We start from the raw sequence: 19,005 nt of genomic DNA, 5'->3' as shown, positions 1-19,005 counted from the left end.
CTGAATGTCCTACTCTCTTATCAGGAAGAATTTTCCCTATGTTTGAAATCTTGCACCTATTGTAGTCCTGATAAAAGATGCATTAAAACTCTCTTTTTTGGGAAAACTAAATCTCTTTACTAGCCACCAAGTGAAACAACTCCTGAATGGGAAAGACCATTTATGGATGGCGGCTCAAAGTATCCACAGATATCTAGGAGTGCTGATGGAAAATCCAGGCCTCACTATATCCCCTTATGAGGTTCTTAACCCAGCCACCCTCCTGCCTACCCCAGAGGCTCTCTCCCCTTTCACTCTTGCCTAGAAACCTTGGACCACTGGACAAAACCCCATGAGGGATTATCAGAGGATCCTCTGAACAATCCTAAGGAAAACTGGTACACTGATGGAAGCAGCTTTGTCTTGGATGGAAAAAGAAGAACCAGATATGCAGTAGTCTCCAATTTTGAGACCACAGAGGCTAAACACTTGCCACCATGTACTTTAGCCCAATTAGCTGAGCTCATAGCCCTGACTTGAGCTTTAGAGCTGGGAAAAGGTAAAAGAGTAGACACTTACACTAATTCCAAGTATGCCTTTCTGGTGCTACATGCACATGCTGTTATTTGGAAAGAAAGAGGCCACTTCACAACCGGGGGGTTCCAAATTAAATATGGTGATCAAATCCTTAGACTCTTGGAGGCAGTCCATCTGCCCACTGAAGTTCCAGTCTCCCGCTGTAAAGGACACCAAAAAGGGAGCAAGGAAGTGGCACGAGGGAACCAAGCAGCTGATCGGGCAGCTAAGAGAGCAGCATTACAGAACAAGGACCTAATAGGAATTACCACCTTAGTTCCACAGACTAATTTGCCAGAGACTCCTTTATATACTGAAGGTGAGACTCTTAAAGCTAAGAGTGAGGGATTTCAAGAAGATCATATGGGATGGTTCCAAAAGGAGGGACTCCTTTTTCTGCCTGGAAACCTCCAATGTAAGTTGATTAAGTCCTTACACACCACCCCTCACTTAAGGGAGAAGGTCCTCCAAAGATTACTAGAAAGGTCCCTCAGAGGAACAGGCCTCCAAATGATCTACTCTTGTCCCACTTGACAATTAAACAACCCCCAAGGATCTTGAAGACCCCAGCTGACCCAGTTCATCCAATGGCGTGGGACCTACCCAGGAGAGGACTGGCAGAAGGACTTCACCCAGATGCCAGTTTCTCAAGGGTATAAATACCTATTAGTCATCATAGATACATTCACAGGATGGATTGAAGGCTTTCCCACACAGACTGAGAAGGCTGAGGAAGTGGTAAAAAACTGCTCCATGAAATCATTCTAAGATTTGGTTGCCCAGGTCATTACAAAGTGACAATGGGACACCATTTACTTCTAAAGTCACCCAAGGGGTCTCTAAAGCATTGGGCATTACTTGTTATCTCCATTGTGCCTGGAGGCCCCAGTCTTCAGGAAAAATAGAAAGAGCCAATCAATTCTTAAAATCAGTGACATGAAAGATAACCCAGGAGACCTACTTGGAATGGAAGGAGGCTTTACCAATAGCTCTTATCCGCACCCGTATTGCCTTTAATGTACAAGTTGGTCTTAGTCCTTATGAGATGCTATATGGGAGACCTTTTGCTTATGTCAGTGACCTCTTCCTAGATCCAGATGCTGAGACACTCTGGTCTTATACCATGGCCACTGGGAAATTTCAACAAGATATACACTTTTGGGTTGTCAACCAGAACCCAAAAGAGTCTAAAGAGCCACCACTATATGCTCCAGGGATACAAGTCCTAATTAAAGTATGGAAAGATGGGTCCCCAAAGGCTCAACCCCAGCCCACATGGAAGGGCCCCTACCCTGTAATACTTTCTATCCTCCTCAGCAGTCAAGTTACCAAGACATGACTCCTGGATTCACTACTCATGAGTCAAGCCATGGAAGAAAGCAGAAGAGGACACTCAGATCTCCCTGGGAGATCTCAGATACCTATTCAGGACTACAAATGAGTACCATTCTAATGAACACTACCAAAATTAGGTTTCTGGGGGTAAGCTTTCTCAGGATGGCTCTAAAAAGCCAACACAGCTTGGCAGGGGTTGTACTCCAAAATAGACAGGAGATAAATCTCCTGATCCCTGAAAAAGAAAATCATTCAGACCCTACAGGATCTCAAAGAACAAGCTGTAGCATTCTCAGGGTGGCTATAATCTCTCTTTGAGCTGTCCTTTTCCTGGCAATAGGGAAATTTGGAGTTGGCTAATGTCCCTACTAAACCCTGTTATCACCATATTGATGCTGTTTATGATTGCTCCATATATTATCAATTGTCTAACCCGTTTTGTCTCTGCCCAGATAAGAAGTTATAACATGCAGTGCCAGTTCAACAAGGATATGCAAAACTACACCTGACCACAGAAAATATCACTCACCGCTATAGCTATGGACACCGCTATAAGGACTCTGAGGCTTGAGACTAGCAAGAGGGGGAGGCCCAATGCCCCTTGCCATCCCAGTTCACCAGGAAGTAGCCAGATGCCACTATTCCCAAATAATTGGGCCTCCCATCTTTTGGGGGGAATGTTAGGTAGTTAGAATAGGAAAAAGGAGTTCAAAATAGCAGTAGTTAGAAGACAAAGAAAGGGAAAAGCCCACAAAAATAGAACAAAGGAAAGTCTAAGGGCCAGAGTGAGAACCTTAGGTGAAGCCAATAGCCCCCCTGGCTAGCCCAATTTACATAGGGCAAGCTCAGGGGGAGGAGAAAAAACATTAAAAAAGGAGGCAAAATTGAGCCTCCGGCTTCTCTTCTTTTCGTATCTTTTGGGTCAGCCCACCCTCATGCGTCAAGGAGATATTTTCCTTTGCTTGCCAAATAAAACTGAGCTGTAACACTAGGCTGTAACACTGGTGCATCTGTCACTTCAAATTTTTGCTGTGGCGAGACAGAACCAAGGAAATTACAAACTCCTCTGACAATTTTAATACAACAAGATATATTTGACATCAAAGTGACACTGAGAACCAATCAACTAGCAAGGATTTAGAAGCTATTTCAGAAATTTATGGGGATCTACACTGGTCATTTGCAGTACACATATCTGTTATTTTGTTACAAATTTGTGAACTTTGGCAAGTTTCTAGATTCATGTATAATAATAGCACCTGACAATAATGAGACCTATGTACATGCCAAACATTATTCTATAGGTAGTATATTTGTTAATACTAGACAGTACTATAAATAAATGCTGTAATAATTTCTATTTTTTAATTAATTAAATTTTAATTGAAGGATAATTGCTTTATAGAATTTTGTTGTCAAACCTCAACATGAATCAGCCATAGGTATACACATATCCCCTCCTTTTGAACCTCTCTCCCATCTCCCTCCCCATCCCACCCTTCTAGGTTGATACAGAGCTCCTGTTTGAGTTTCCTGAGCAATAGAACATGGAATATTACTCAACCATACAAGGGAATATTACTCAGCTGTAAGAAGGAATGCATTTGAATTAGTTCTAATGAGGTGGGTGAATCTAGAACCTATTATACAGAGGGAAGTAAGTCAAAAGAAAAGAATAAATGTCATATTCTAATGCATATATACAGAATCTAGAAAAATGGTACTGAAGAATTTATTTACAGGGTAGCAATGGAGAAACAAACATAATCATCTCCACTTTTGAGATGAGGAAATTGAAGGTAAAAATCACTTTCTAATTTTTTTACACTGAGTATAATGGGGAGGCCACATTTCACACCCTTACTCTCTGGTTCCCTGGACCAGCTAATTTCTGATACCCATTAATATGTCTGAAATTCTGCTTTGTGTGTAATTATTGTGCTATTATAAAACTGAACTTGATAAGGATGTACTTATAATAATCTAGGTGAAGCAAAATCTCTAAATACTTACATGCAGCATTGTATCAGTGAAGTCAAATAGGCATAGCCTGGCAATTCTGTAGTTGTAGAACACTATTTTTGGCAACTATATCATTACTACTCTTTTGGAAATAAATATATAATTGTTGACAGTGATACACATTGGATTGAGTGATTCCTAGCAATGTGGCTTCCCTGTGTTTTTCAGTTCAATGATAATATAATAAAATGAATAATAAATTTGTTATAACAAATAGCAGTACTCTTATGATTTTCATATAAAACATGAATTAAGCGACTGTGAGAGAGCAGCATGCAAACATCAGGAAATAACAGCAAAGAGAGAGAGGGATAGAGAGAAAACAGAGGAAGAAAGGAAGTAAGATGGGAAAAAAAGAGCCAGTGAAAGGATTAAAAGTCATAATATGGCTATTCTATCTATTGATCAGCTCACTGTGTACATGCCATAAAGGAAGACTGCCATGTCTGTCACCAGTCTCAGCTCCTGGGCACTTAACATAGTGATAGAATATAGCCTCATGGAGTGTGAATTTCATTTTTAAAGTTAGTGTGCTTGTTAAAGTAAGATGGTTTCAATTACTTTATCTGGAGCTTAAATAAAAATTATTTGTTTCAGAATGGAAGAGAAAATAGTTGATAAAAACTTTTGAGAAACCTTATGTTTTATTAAAATGTCTAAATATGGTCACCATATTTAAATATGGTGTTGCAGGAAAAGTTGAAATTAAAATTTAAAGGACTTAAAATTTCACCTGGAAGTTTACATTCAAGTAGCATTTCTCACCAATTTCTCTTTTCCAAACTGCTTTTGGAATAACACAAAAATTCTTCCTTACCTACAAAAAACTACTTGTATAAGTTCAATTTACAAACCATAGACTACGCCAAGATAAATGGTCATAAAGACTCAATTTTTAGCCAGATTACTGAGATCAGATAAATTTCAAATTTCTAGAAATCATAGGTAAAAATATTTGATGGGAAATACATAATGTTATTGTGTCAAATTTGAGTCAAATGCATCTCTTCAGATGCCACTCTTTTCCAACTGTAATTTTCACTTGTCTTCAGTATTTGATATTAGTATGCTTATGTATTCACATTTTCTTAATCTTTTCATAAATTGCTTGGGTTACAATTTTTAAAATTCTACTTTAACACATTTAGGTCATTTCTAATTCCACTCTCTGCTTTGACTCTTTGTGACCCCATGGACTGTAGCCTGCCAGGCTCCTCTGTCCATGTGATTCTCCAGGAAAGAATACTGGAGTGTGTTGCCATTTTCTTCTCCAGGGGATCTTCCCGACACAGGGATCGAACCCAGGTCTCTTATATTGCCGGCAGACTCTTTATCATCTGAGCCACCAGGGAAGCCTCTGTATGCTACATAAAACTTACTTCCTACATGAAGGACTAACTTGCTGTCTTAAATTGTATTTCCTTGACTAATTTCAAAGTTAGACATCCCTTCTTTATTGAAAACTGTACTACTACTCTAAAACTGTATATCTACATATTTTGATTTGTTTCCCCACCTTAGTGACTTGTTTAGCCCTTTTCTTTCTTAAAGGTAAAAAAAAAAAAGTATGCAATTCAGATGCACAATAATACTTAAAATATCAAGCAATGAGTCAAAAATACTAAAATGCAAAGTAGGAAAATATTATCTACAAATCAAGAAAAAATTAGTCAAAATAAAATGGACCCAGAAATTGCAAAGATAATGAAACTAGCTCACAATGTCTATAAAGAAATTACTATAAATAAGGTCATGATTATAAAGAAACAATGAATAGAAAATAAAAGCTATATAAAGGTAAATGAAACTGCTAGAGATGAATATAAAATCTGAAATAAAATATTCACTAGCTTTGATTAACAGTTTGGACACTGCAGAGAAAAATAAACTGAATTGAAGACATGGCAATAAAATTAGAATTAAACAGAGAGGAAAATGTTGAAAATTTAACTTAATTTCAGTGAACTGCAGAAAAATATTTTGACCAGTTTAGAATAAATACTATTTGGTTCCAAAGGAGAGGAAAAGAGTAGTAAAATATTAGAAAAAGTAATGACTGAATATATTTAAAATTTGCTTCAATGCATAAAAACTTCAATGAAGGAGGGTATGGGATGCAGATAAGAGAAACATACTCTGTCCACATCTAACAGCATACTTTAGGGTGAAAATAAAATAAAATAGAAATAAAATGCATTTCTCCTAAGACTGGGAATAAGGCAAGAATATCCATTTCAATATTTCTATTCATCATTTTAGTGAGCATCATTAAGCCAGTGGAAAAAAGCAATAAAAACAAATTACATAGAGACTAGAAAGAAAGAAGTAATATGTTCTTTATCTCACAACATATTATGTATTCAGAAAATTTTCACAGAGTTCTGCACATTTTGCATAAAGGACCAGCTATTAAATATCTTAGACTTTAGGCCATCAGTCTCTTTGGCAGCAACTCAACTCTGAAATTGTAATTTGAAAACTGCTATAAACAAATGTAAACAGATGGCAGTGATTGTATTCCCATAAAATTTAGCTTGTAAAAACAGACCAGTGGTATCAGCAAAAATGGAGGTGAGAAAGCTTCATCAGGTGCCTCAGTGGTAAAGAATCCACCTGCCAGTGCAGGAGATGCAGGAAAGAAGGGTCCTATCTCTAGGTTGGGAAGGTCCCCTGGAGTAGGAAATGGCAACTCACTCTAGTGTTCTTGCCTGGAAAATCTCATTGACAGAGGAGCTTGGAGGTCTACAGTCCACGGAGTCGCAGAGAGTCAGACATGACTCTGTCAGATACTACAGAGCACAGCACAATTTGTTGTTGTTGACAGGGAACTTTAGGTTCCATCCCTTCTCAGGAACAATAAAACACATGGCAAACTGCCAGAAACAACCTTCCTGGGCCTCTGGAAGATATTTACAGCAACAAATGTTTAATCAGAACAAAGGCCACTGAAAGAGAGCAAGATATTTTTGTGACGTGCTAACGAACCCTCACCTTCGACGCTTCTCCACATGGTGGTTATCTTGAAGGTAGTAGCCTGTGTCCTCATGTGGACAGATAATTCTTGAGGGAGCAGAACAGACTTTGTGTCTTGCTTCTCATCCTGCCAACTATACCAGTTACGTCACTGATCCTGCTCCTGATGTCAAGTGTCTTGCTGTTCACATTGTTTGCCCTGTTTGCTGAACCCAGGGAAGGCAAGGTGTGAGCTAGGAGCCTAGAAGGAAACTCGAGGAGCCATAGCAACTGCAGACACTTTTATTCTTTCCTGGCTGAAGAGCAGCCACAGCGTAACCCTAACACAACACAACCTCTCTCCTGGCCAACACAACAGCTTTAGTATTCTCTCCTTTCGTGGTTGACCCAATGGACACAGCTGTGATGCAGCAATAATGCTGCCACTTTCTAGGTGGAGGTCATACAGGTATACCGCACAAAGATGCCCAAGATCAAGCAAGTACCTCGTGGCACGCATCCGCTGGGCTGTCAGCTCAGCTGTTACATAATCACTCTTTACAAAACGTGGGGCAAGAGAGTCTGACCACGCCATCTTGGCTAATTTTCTGTCTCCCCATACTTCTTAGCAAGGGCATGGTATTTATGTATTTGTAACCGACTGGTGTTGCCAACCCTCCCCTAGGACTGCCACTGGGGGATACCCTTATGAGGTCAGAGACACTTTGCAGTCCTTAAAATACAGTGAAAGCCAAATGGGGTGGTGGGGAGGAATGCTCCTGAGGGGAGGGGGCACAAGGGAGGTGAACCAACAACAAAGCAAACAGTGAACACACTAAATTACGAGAGGAGAAGACAGAAATGAGTGTTTCGAGGGAAGAGTGATTACTCTCAGGACAAACAAGAAATATAAGCTAGGCAGAGTGGTAAATGTCCTGGTTCAGCACTAAAGGATTGCCCAGGATCAATACGCAAAAACTCGCGGAGTATTATTTCTTTTCTTATTTTGTTTTTCTTTCCCTTAACCTTTTTTCTTTCACTTTTGTTTTCCTCCATCTTCTTTCTTCCTCCCTCCAGCCCTTTCTTGCTTCCTTGCTTGCTCTTCTTTCTCAGTCTTTTTTTTGCTCATCATAATATTAAAATTGTCCGTTTTTGTAACAACAACAACAACAAAATAATTAGTTAACAGGCAGGGAATAGAAAAATTCACAAATATGTGGAATTCAACAACACGCTCCTAAACAACCAATATGTCAAAAAAAAAAGATATCATTGGGGAAATTAGAAAATACTTCAACATGAATAAATATGAAGAAATAACACACCCAAACTCAAGGGATTCAATAAAAGCAATAATCAGAGGGAAGTTTATAGTTGTAAGAGCCTAAATTAAAAAGCTCAAATCAACAACTTACCTTTATATCTTCAGAAAATAGAATTTTTTAAAAAAATTAGAGTAATAAAGAAAACAGGCTTCCCAGGTAGCACTAGTGGTAAAGAACCCCCTGTCAAAGTAGGAGACATAAAAGGCACAGGTTCCATCCCTTAGCCAGGAAGGTCTCCTGGAGGAGGGTATGGCAGTTTACTCCAGTATTCTCCCCTAGAGAATCCCATGAGCAGAAGAACCTGGCAAAATACAGTCCATGGGGTCTCAAAGAGTCAGGTACGACCGAAGCAACTTAGCATAAGTGTGCACACATAAAGCAAAACAAGCAGAAGGAAATGAAGACTACAGTGGAGATAAATAAAAAGCACAATAGAAAAACAATATAGAAAACTATTAAAACTAATAGTTGGGTCTTTGCAAAGAACAAAATCGACAAACTCCTAGACTGACTAAGAAAATGAGAGAGTATGCAAGTAACTAAAAATTGGAAATTAATATAGGAACAATACTAACATTTTTATAGAAAAAAAGTATAAAAGGATCATAAGAGAACACTATGTACAATTGCAGAGGGTATTAGTTTTCTAAAGGGCTTCCAAAGTACCAAAGACTGGGTAGCTGACAAGATAAATTTATTATCTGGTTTCTGGAGACCAGCAGCCTAAAATTGCATGTTTTCAGGGCCATACTCACATTGAAACATATGGGAGAATCTTTACTATCATTTTTCTGGATTCTGATAGCTTTCTGCCAATCTTTGGTGTTAATTGGTATATAGATGTGCATGCATGCTCAGTTGCTAAGTCATGTCCAACTGTTTTAGACCCCATGGACTATAGCCCAACAAGATCCTCTGTCCATGGGATTTTCCTGGCAAGAATACGGGAGTGAGTTGCCATTTCCTCCTCTAGGGTATCTTATACATTACTCAAAACCTCTTTCTTCACATGGCATTTTCTACGTGTCTCTTTATATAATCTCTCTGTGCATGTTTAATTCTGAATTTCTGTTTCTGTAAGAACACCAGTCATAGTGGATGAGGGCCCACTCTGCTGCTGCTGCTAAGTCGCTTCAATAGTGTCCAACTCTTGACAACCCTATAGACTGTAGCCCATCAGGCTCCTCTGTCCATGGGGCATAATTTCCAAATAAGTGCCACATTCTGATGAGGGACAAGATGAAGATGCCTGATTTTTGCCACTATTTCCTATTGTATTGGAAGTTCTAGCCAGAGAAATAAATAAAACAAAACTAAGCTGGAAAGTAAGAGGTGAGACTATATCTACTTGCAGATAACATGACCCTATAGGTAGAAAAGTACAAAAAATACAAGGAGTACACCCACAGAAACATATGCTACCAAAGCTAATAAACAGATTCAGCAAAGTTACAGAGTACAAACTAAACTCAAACAAGTCAGTTGTATTTCTATACCCTAGAAATAAACAATTGGAAAGGAAATTAAGAAAACAACTCAATTTACAAGAGTATTCAAAAGAATGAAGTATCTAAGAGTAAATTAAACAATGAGGATTAAAGATGTATACACTGAAAGCTATACAATATTGTTAAAATAAAAAATACTCAAATAAATGAAAGACTTTCATGTTCATGGATTGGAAGACTTGATATTGTTAAGGTGACAATACAACCGAAATTTATTTATAGTTTCAATGCAGTCTCTACTTAATTTATTGAACCATTATTTCAAAGGCTTTTTTTTTCCTTTTTTTTTTTTGGCAAAAATGTAAAATCCAATTCTCAAACTCATCTGAATTTTAACGGCATTCAAAATAGCCAAAACAATCTTGAAAATAAGATCTAAGCATTCATAATTTTACATTTCTAAACTTATGATAAATGTACAGTTATCAAGACTTTATAATACTGCCACAAGTGTAGAAATAAATCAATGGAACATAATTAAACTCACTGTTGTGGTTCAATCTCCCAGTTGTGTTTGATTCTTTGTGACTCCCATGAACTGCAGCAGGGCAGACCTCCCTGTTCCTCATCATCTCCTGAAGTTTGCCCAAATTCCTGTCTGTTTCATCAGTGATGCTATTCAACCATCTTATCCTCTGGCACCCTCTTTTCCTTCTGCCCTCAGTCTTTCCCAGCATCAGGGACTTATCCACTGCGTCAGCTGTTTGCATCAATTGACCAAACCACTGGAGGTTCAGCTTCAGCATCAGTCCTTCCAATGAGTATTCAGGGCTGATTTCCCTTAAGATTGATAGGTTTGATCTCCTTGCTGTCCAAGGGACTTCCAGGAGTCTTCTTCAGCACCACAATTCAAATTTGTCAATTCTCTGGCACTTTGCCTTCTTTGTGGTTCCTCTCTCGCAACCACACTTGACCATGGGAAGACCATAGCCTTGACTATATGGATCTTTGTCAGCATATCTATGTTTAAATTATTTTTAACAAGGATACCATAACCATTCAATGAGGCAAGAAAAGTTTCTTCAGCAGTGGTTCCTGGATAACTGGTAATCCATTTGCAAAAAAAAATGTTCTTGGACCCTTAATTCATACTACATACAAAGTCAATTCTAAATGGAGTAATAATCTAAATATAAGAGTTAAAACAATAAAACTTTTAGGAGAACACATAGAAGTAAATATTTATGACCTTGGGCTTTGAAATGGAGTTTTAGATATTACATCAAAATCTTGAGCTTCAAAAGAGAAAAAACAGGTAAACTCAACCTCATCAAAATTAAGAATTTTTTTAACATCAAAGGGTATTTCTAAGAAAGTGAAGAAACAACGTACAGGACAGGAGAAAATGTTTGCAAATCATACATCTGATATGGGTCTAGAAGCAGAAAAAGGCAAGAAAAATTAATTCTCCACTATTTCGTCTACAGAGTAATTCAGAATTTAATGTCTTGGTTTTAGCTCAGTGAAATCTACTTCAGATTATTGACATCCACTACTGTAATATAATAAGTATTTTTAAAAATTTAAGCTGCTAAATTGGTGGTATATTTTCAGCAGCAATAGGGAATTAATGTTTCCTAACCAGGTAACATCTGACAGCTAATTTAACCCATGACTTAATCTATATGTCCAAAAAAAAAGATAATAAGTATAATAAACTCAACAATTCATTAGCAAGATGAATGAAGTAATGCATACAAAATCCTTATCTCCATAACAAGTAATTGGAGGTGTTTAATAACTGTTCATTTACTCAGTGACATTAATCAAGAATCTACCATGTGTTAGAAATCCAAAAATGCAAAATAATTGTCTGAGGAGGTCTTACAAGTATCTAAGAAATGAAGAGAAGCAAAAGGCAAAGGAGAAAAGGAAATATATACCCATATGAATACAGAGTTCCAAAGAACAGCCAGGAGAGATAACAAAGCCTTCATAAGTGATCAATGCAAAGAAATAGAGGAAAACAATAAAATGGGAAAGACTAAAGACCTCTTCAAGAAAATTAGAGAACCAAGGGAACATTTTCTACAAAGATAGGCACAAGAAAGGACAGAAATGGTATGGACCTAACAGAAGGAGAAGAAACTAAGTGGCAAGAATGCACAGAAGAACTATACGAAAATGATCTCAATGATCCAGATAATCATGATGGTGTGATCACTTACCTAGAGACAGACATCCTGTAGTGCAAAGTCAAGTGGTCCTTAGGAAGCATCACCAGGAGCAAAGCTAGTGGAAGTGATGGAATTCCAGTTGAGCTAGTTCAAATCATAAAAGATGATGCTGTGAAAGTGTTGCACTCAATATGACAGCAAATTTGGAAAACTCAGCAGAGGCCACAGGACTGGAAAAGGTCAGTTTTCATTCCAATCCCCCCCAAAAAAGGCAATGTCAAAGAATGTTCAAACTACTGCACAGTTGCATTCATCTGACATGTTAGCAAAGTGATGGTCAAAATTCTCCAAGTTAGGATTCAACAGTACATGAACCAAGAACTCCCAGATGTTCAAGCTGAATTTAGAAAAGCCAGAGGAACCAGAGATCAAATTTCTAACATACATTGGATCACAGAAAAAGCAAGAGAGTTCCAGAAAAATATCTACTTCCGCTTCATTGACTATGCTAAAGCCTTTAACTGTCTGGGTCAAAACAAACTGTGGAAAATTCTTCAAGTGATGGGAATACCAGACCACTTTACCTGCCTCCTGAGAAACCTGTATACAGGTTAAGAAACAACAGCTAGAACTGGACATGGAAAATGGACTGGTTCAAAATTAGGAAAGGATTTCATCAAAGCTGCATATTGCCACCCTGCTTATTTAACTTATATGAAGAGTACATCATGCAAAATTCCAGGCTGGATGAAGCACAAACTGAAATTAAGACTGCTGGGGAAAATACAACAACCTCAGATATGCGGATGACACCACCCTTATGGCAGAAAGAGAAGAGGAACTAAAGAGCCTCTTGGTGAAAGTGAAAGAAGGGAATGAAAAAACTGACCTAAAATTCAACATGCAAAAAATGAAGATCATGGCATCTGGTTCCATCACTTCTTGACAAATAGATAGAGAAACAATGGGAAAAGTGACAGACTTTATTTTCTTGGGCTCCAAAATCACTGCAGATGGTGACTACAGCCATGAAATTAAAAGATGCTTGCTTCTTGGATTCTTGTGCCAAAGCTTTGATGCTTTTGAACTGTGGTGTTGGAGAAGACTCATGAGAGTCCCTTGGACAGCAAGGAGATCTAACCAGTCCATCTAAAGGAAATCAGCCCTGAATATTCATTAGAAGGACTGATGCTAAAGCTGAAATCCTAATACTTTGGCCACTTGATGTGAAGAACTGACTCATTTGAAAAGACCCTGATGCTGGGAAAGATTGAAGGCAGGAAAAGAAGTGGACAACAGAGGATGAGATGGTTGGATGGCATCGCTGATTCAATGGACATGAGTTTGAGTAAACTCCGGAAGTTGCTGATGGACAGGGAGGCCTGGTGTGCTGCGATTCATGGGGTCGCAAAGAGTCGGACACGACCGTGCGACTGAACTGAACTGAACTGCTCCTTGGAAGGAAAGCTATGACCAACCTAGACAGCATATTAAAAAGCAGAGGCATTACTACGCCAACAAAGGTCCATATAGTCAAAGCTATGATTTTTCCAGTAGTCATGTATGGATGAGAGAGTTGGATCATAAAAAGACTGAGAGCAAAGAATTGAAGATTTTGGACAGTGGTGATGGAGAAGACTCTTGAGAGTCATTGGACTGCAAAGAACTCAGACCAGTCAATCCTCAAGAAATACATCCTGAGTGTTCATTGGAAGGACTGATGTTGAAGCTGAAGCTCCAATATTTTAGCCACCTGATGTGATGAGCTGACACATTAGAAAAAATCATGAGGCTGGGAAAGATTAAAGGTAGGAAGTTAAGGGGATGATAGAGGATGAAATAGTTGGATGGCATCACTGATTCAATGGATATGAGTTTGAGCAAGCTCTGGGAGATGGTGAAGGACAGGGAAAACTTGCATGCTGCAGTCCATGGGTTTGCAAAGAATATGACACGACTGAGTAACTAAACAATTATGTATTAGCTTCTATTCTAATGGCTGAAAATACAGAAGTGAACAAAAGCGAAAAAATAATGTTCTCATGTTACTTAAATTCTAGTAATAGCTTAAGTTTTTAAAACTTAATAGTACTTAAGTTTTTCTGTATTGATCACTTTTCTAAATGTTTTACATATATTAATTCATGCAGTTTTCACAACAACCATATGATTTCTATTATCACTCTTGCTTTACAGATTAGAAAATTAACTTGCCCAGTGTAAGTTGGAGACCTAGAGTGTGAATCCAGACCACTTGTCCTGGAATGCATGTTCATAAATTTTATGTTTTCCTACCTCATATTGTACTCTGATTATATTATTATAATTATAAAATTTAATGTTTATTGTGAAGGGCTTTATCATGACCTGATAAAATGTGTTTAGATATAGTAAATAATGAAAATTTTGCTTTTTGGAGGATAAGCTGATGACAATGATAATGAATTAAATTAGCAACTGATAACAGCACAGTCATACAAGGTTCACCACTTAATCCATTATTCCAAACAGCAAATAGTTTATTTAGGATATAAAGATAAAATATTGAGTGACAGCTTGATATTGGTAGTATACATGATTCTGATATTTGAAAAATAATTTTTGAGACCAAAAGAGCATGTGGAAAGTAGGCATTTGAAGATTTCTGGGATAAATGTTGAGTAATTTTTATTAAAGTATTCTTTGTCTTATTTTCATACTTTAATGACAACTGTAGGAAGACAAATATACTCCTAAATATTGAATATGGTTTTCCTTTAAGTTATACTTTTGAGGAACTCTACACTTTTCTATCTCTAAAGTAAAAGTGAAGTCGCTCAGTCGTGTCTGACTCTTTGTGACTCCATGGACTGTAGCCTACCAGGCCCCTCCGTCCATGGAATTTTCCAGGCAAGAATACTGGAGTGGATTGCCATTTCCTTCTCCAGGAGATTTCCCCAACCTGGGGATCGAACCTGGGTCTCCTGCATTGCAGGCAGACTCTTTACCATTTGAGCCACCAGGGATTTTGCATTTGCTTTATTTAGTTTTGTCATTCTTCTAGGTTTTTTTCTACTTCTACTTTACCATCATGTGACTTTTTTCTGGCTTTTTTAAAGCCATCATGTAGCCATTTAAGAATACACATTTTTCTAAGTTCCATATATATGTGTTAGTATACTGTAATGGTCTTTATCTTTCTGGCTTACTTCACTCTGTATAACGGGCTCCAGTTTCATCCATCTCATTAGAACTGATTCAAATGAATTCTTTTTAATGGCTGAGTAATATTCCATGGTGTATATGTACCACAGCTTCCTTATCCATTCATCTGCTGATGGGCATCTAGGTTGCTTCATGTCCTGGCTATTATAAACAGTGCTGCGATGAACATTGGGGTGCACGTGTCTCTTTCAGATCTGGTTTCCTCAGTGTGTATGGTGAAACAGATCACCAGCCCAGGTTGGGTGCATGAGACAAGTGCTCGGGCCTGGTGCACTGGGAAGACCTAGACGGATCGGTTAGAGAGGGAGGTGGGAGGGGGAATTGGGATGGGGAATACATGTAAATCCATGGCTGATTCATGTCAATGTATGACAAAAACCACTACAATATTGTAAAGTAATTAGCCTCCAACTAATAAAAATAAATGAAAAAAAAAAGGAATACACATTTACATGCAAAGATGTTTAAACTACATTGAGACTGTATTTAAAACTTTATGAAAAAGAAGCACAGTAAGATATTTCTATATTTATAAATAACCACAATATGTATATTTAAATGTTAGCTTGCTATGATATGCAAACATATCATATTTTATATATAACCTTACAGAAAAAACATAAGTAAATATATATGATGCTTAAAAATAGCTGTTTTTCAATAATGAAATTAAATTTTTCCTTATATCTTTTATTTTTAAATTTTTCTACAATGAACAATCCATTGTACATAATTTTAAAGAGAAAATGGTTGAAATATTAACTTGTTGATCAACAATGTACAGTGCTATAGGAGATCAAATTTTGCTACAGAGTAACAGCTATTCACTGGCCTTAGCAGTGAGAGAGTTTGTTGAAAATTTATAAGAGTAGTTTGAAAAGACTATGATGACTGAGACCACTGTAAGAATTAAAAGGCATTTATGCATCAATCATTCCACAATAAATTCCTTAAAAAAATTAAAAGGAAAAATGAAGTAATTAGTAATGAACATTCTTCAAATGAGTGAATCTAGGTCCTGCTTTTCCAGAGAGGAGAGATTTGATATATACTTATGCTGATTTGTGAGAGTGGTTGAAGTTATAGATGAGAGGCAATATACTTGATAAATAAGATTTTTGAGGAGAAAAAGAGTAGATGGTATTTAGTTCACACATAGAGTGTTAGTCGTTCAGTTGTGTCAGCCTCTTTCCAACCCCATGGACTACAGCCCACCAGGCTCCTCTGTCCATGATATTCTCCAGGCAAGAATAGTGGAGTGGGTTGTCATTTCCTTCTCCATCATACATAGAGAGACAGATCTTTTTTGAAAAGAAAACACTTTTATCCAATTAACATGAATGAAGACAACTGACATTAAAAAAATGAAGAATGGGATATAGATTTTGATCTAGGAAAGAAATAGAGAGTATGGTATTTTGAAATATTTGCAGACTCAAATATATCTTTCCTTTTGTTCTATAATTTATGTATAAGGAGCAGCATGTTTTTCTTGATGTAACAATAAACAGCTCATGGAGAATCTTGGCTCACAGAAATGTTTTGTTTATGATTCAGAGAAATTAAGAGAATTCCAAATTAAAATCTGGACTTCTGTCTTGTTTTCAAAAATTGAAATTGTTATTTTGCAGATTCTAAAAATTCCCATAATAGCAATACTTTTGAAAATCACAAGCCTGGGACAAGTTAAGCTGTTTTGACTTGGGGTTGGGGGGGGGGGGATGCATTTTAAGAAATCTATAGCCCTGCATGGACTGCTCCAATCTCTGCTGCACACCACTGCATTCTACTTCATAAAACCTATGTAACTTTTTCTTATAGTATGTAATCAATTAGAACCCTGGGAACTATCAGTTATATTAACAAAAAATGATGCCTACTGTTTAGGCAGCAGAGGCATACCATTGCTCTCTTCCCCCCAAATCAGTAACCTATGTGTGGGAATGTGGAGGGAGGGCCAATTATCTGCTGTGTTCTTTGATGAGGCCCTTATCTCTCAAAGCTGCATTCAGAAAAGCTAGAATCTCCCATGAACTTTGTGGGTAGTCAGACTGATAAATTTGTAAGGCTGAAGTATACATTAACAGTAACAGTTATCTTTGGACTCAAGTTCCAAATCAATGTTAGATTTATTATCTTATATAGTTGACTATTTCCCTTTAGTTGTGTTTTTCAGTAATATTTTAATGGAAGTTTAGAGATGAATATGTCAGGGTTCAGTATGCCAAAGTAATGTAATTTCACCTAAGTATAGCTCAGTGGTAAATAATCTGCCTGCAATGCAGGAAAGGTAAATTTGATTCCTGGGTCAGGAAGATCCCCTGCAGGAGGAAATGACAACCAACTCCAATATTCTTGCCTGAGAAATCCCATGGACAGAGAAGCCTGGTGGGCTACAGTCCATGGGGTCACAAGAGTCAGACATGACTTAGCGACTAAACCACCACCACCAGCACTGAGAGTATATTTCTTACCAGTTTAGCCCCACTTTTTCCTCTAGGCATTCTGTGCCCTCTGTTTCTCTTAGTGAAATACATGTCTAATGAAAAGGTACAGAGTGAGGGATATGGAGAGATATGTGTGATGTGGAAGAAGAGAGGGAGGGAGAGAAGAGAGGGAGAGAGAAATGGGAATGGGTTCTCATAACCTAATAATATAACACATTTATTTGCTCAGATGATGGATCTGAAAAATAAATAAAAACTACTTTTGCAACAGAAAATCTTTTTTTCATACATTATCTATATTCGGGCTGGAAAGAGAAGAATGCTGAGTGGAAGCAATGAAAGAAAAGGGCTCAAGACCCAGGAAAGTGAGATAAATTCTGGAAGACTTTGTGGAGAGAAATGGAGAGACTATCATGAGATGACCAGTCCTTAGACCTGTAAGTCCATCCGCAGCACCTGAGAGCCAGGTCAGCTCCCCCAAGGACTCCCTCTTCATGACAACACGTTAACTACATGAATCCAAGAAGTTCCCTGGGTTATTTTACCAGTTGACTTCTAGTTCAAAGCAGATCACCTACCACCTGCTGAATGTTTAATCTACAGAGCCATGCCCTAATACCTGAGCCTCCTTGCACCTACTCAGTGTATCAAACAATCCTTCTATCACCAAGGACATGTAAAAGTCCCTCAAGAAAGTGAATGGGTACCTAGACATCTACAATTACACTCAGAATAGTGCTCCCAATCCTGAACCAATAATTAAGTCCTCCAAAATCTGGAAGGATAATCCCCAGGTACATGCCTACTTCCCAAGCCAGTATCAGGGTCATATTGATTAGCACTAGCTGAATCCTTTCTCAGAACTGGCACAGGGAAAAACCATACTCTTATGCTACAAGTTGAGAAAACTGGATATAATCCTGAAAGCAATTGGCAACACTTGCTGTGTTTCAAATGAGAGGCTAGAATAATTTTTTTGTTTTTCATTTTAGGAATATTGCTCTGGCTGTAGTGTGGAAAATGGAGATAGCAAGTGAGGTTAGGAGACATTCTAAGTAGTAGAAAGACCTGATGGAAAAGAGGTTAAAAATTTAATTGACATATGTGACCTAGAATAAGGTACTTAATTTCTTGGAATTTAATCATAAAATGAAAATAATAATTGACACACAATTATGTTGTAAGATTTCATTTGTATGATGCCTATGACCATCTGACATTGTGCAACCACATAATATAAAACTTCTACCACCAAAGTGTTAATTCCCTAAGGGGAGGGAGTACATGTATGCTCATATTAAGCACATAAATGCTTTTTTAATTAATGCTTAATATCTGCATGTATAATATTAATTAATGTATCATACTGTATAAAAAAGGTTCAATTACCATGAACTTCTAAAATTTATCTAAAAAATGTATTTCCTTGTACAGTTGATCCTTGCACCACACAGGTTTGAACTTCATGGTTCTAGTTTGTGTTTTTTTTTTCCAATAGTAATACTACAATACTACATAATTCACAGCTGGTTCAATCCAC

The sequence above is a fragment of the Dama dama genome, chromosome 14, assembly GCF_033118175.1.
Source record: "Dama dama isolate Ldn47 chromosome 14, ASM3311817v1, whole genome shotgun sequence".
Lineage (NCBI taxonomy): Eukaryota > Metazoa > Chordata > Mammalia > Artiodactyla > Cervidae > Dama > Dama dama.
Note: the sequence above shows the minus strand (reverse complement) of the source record.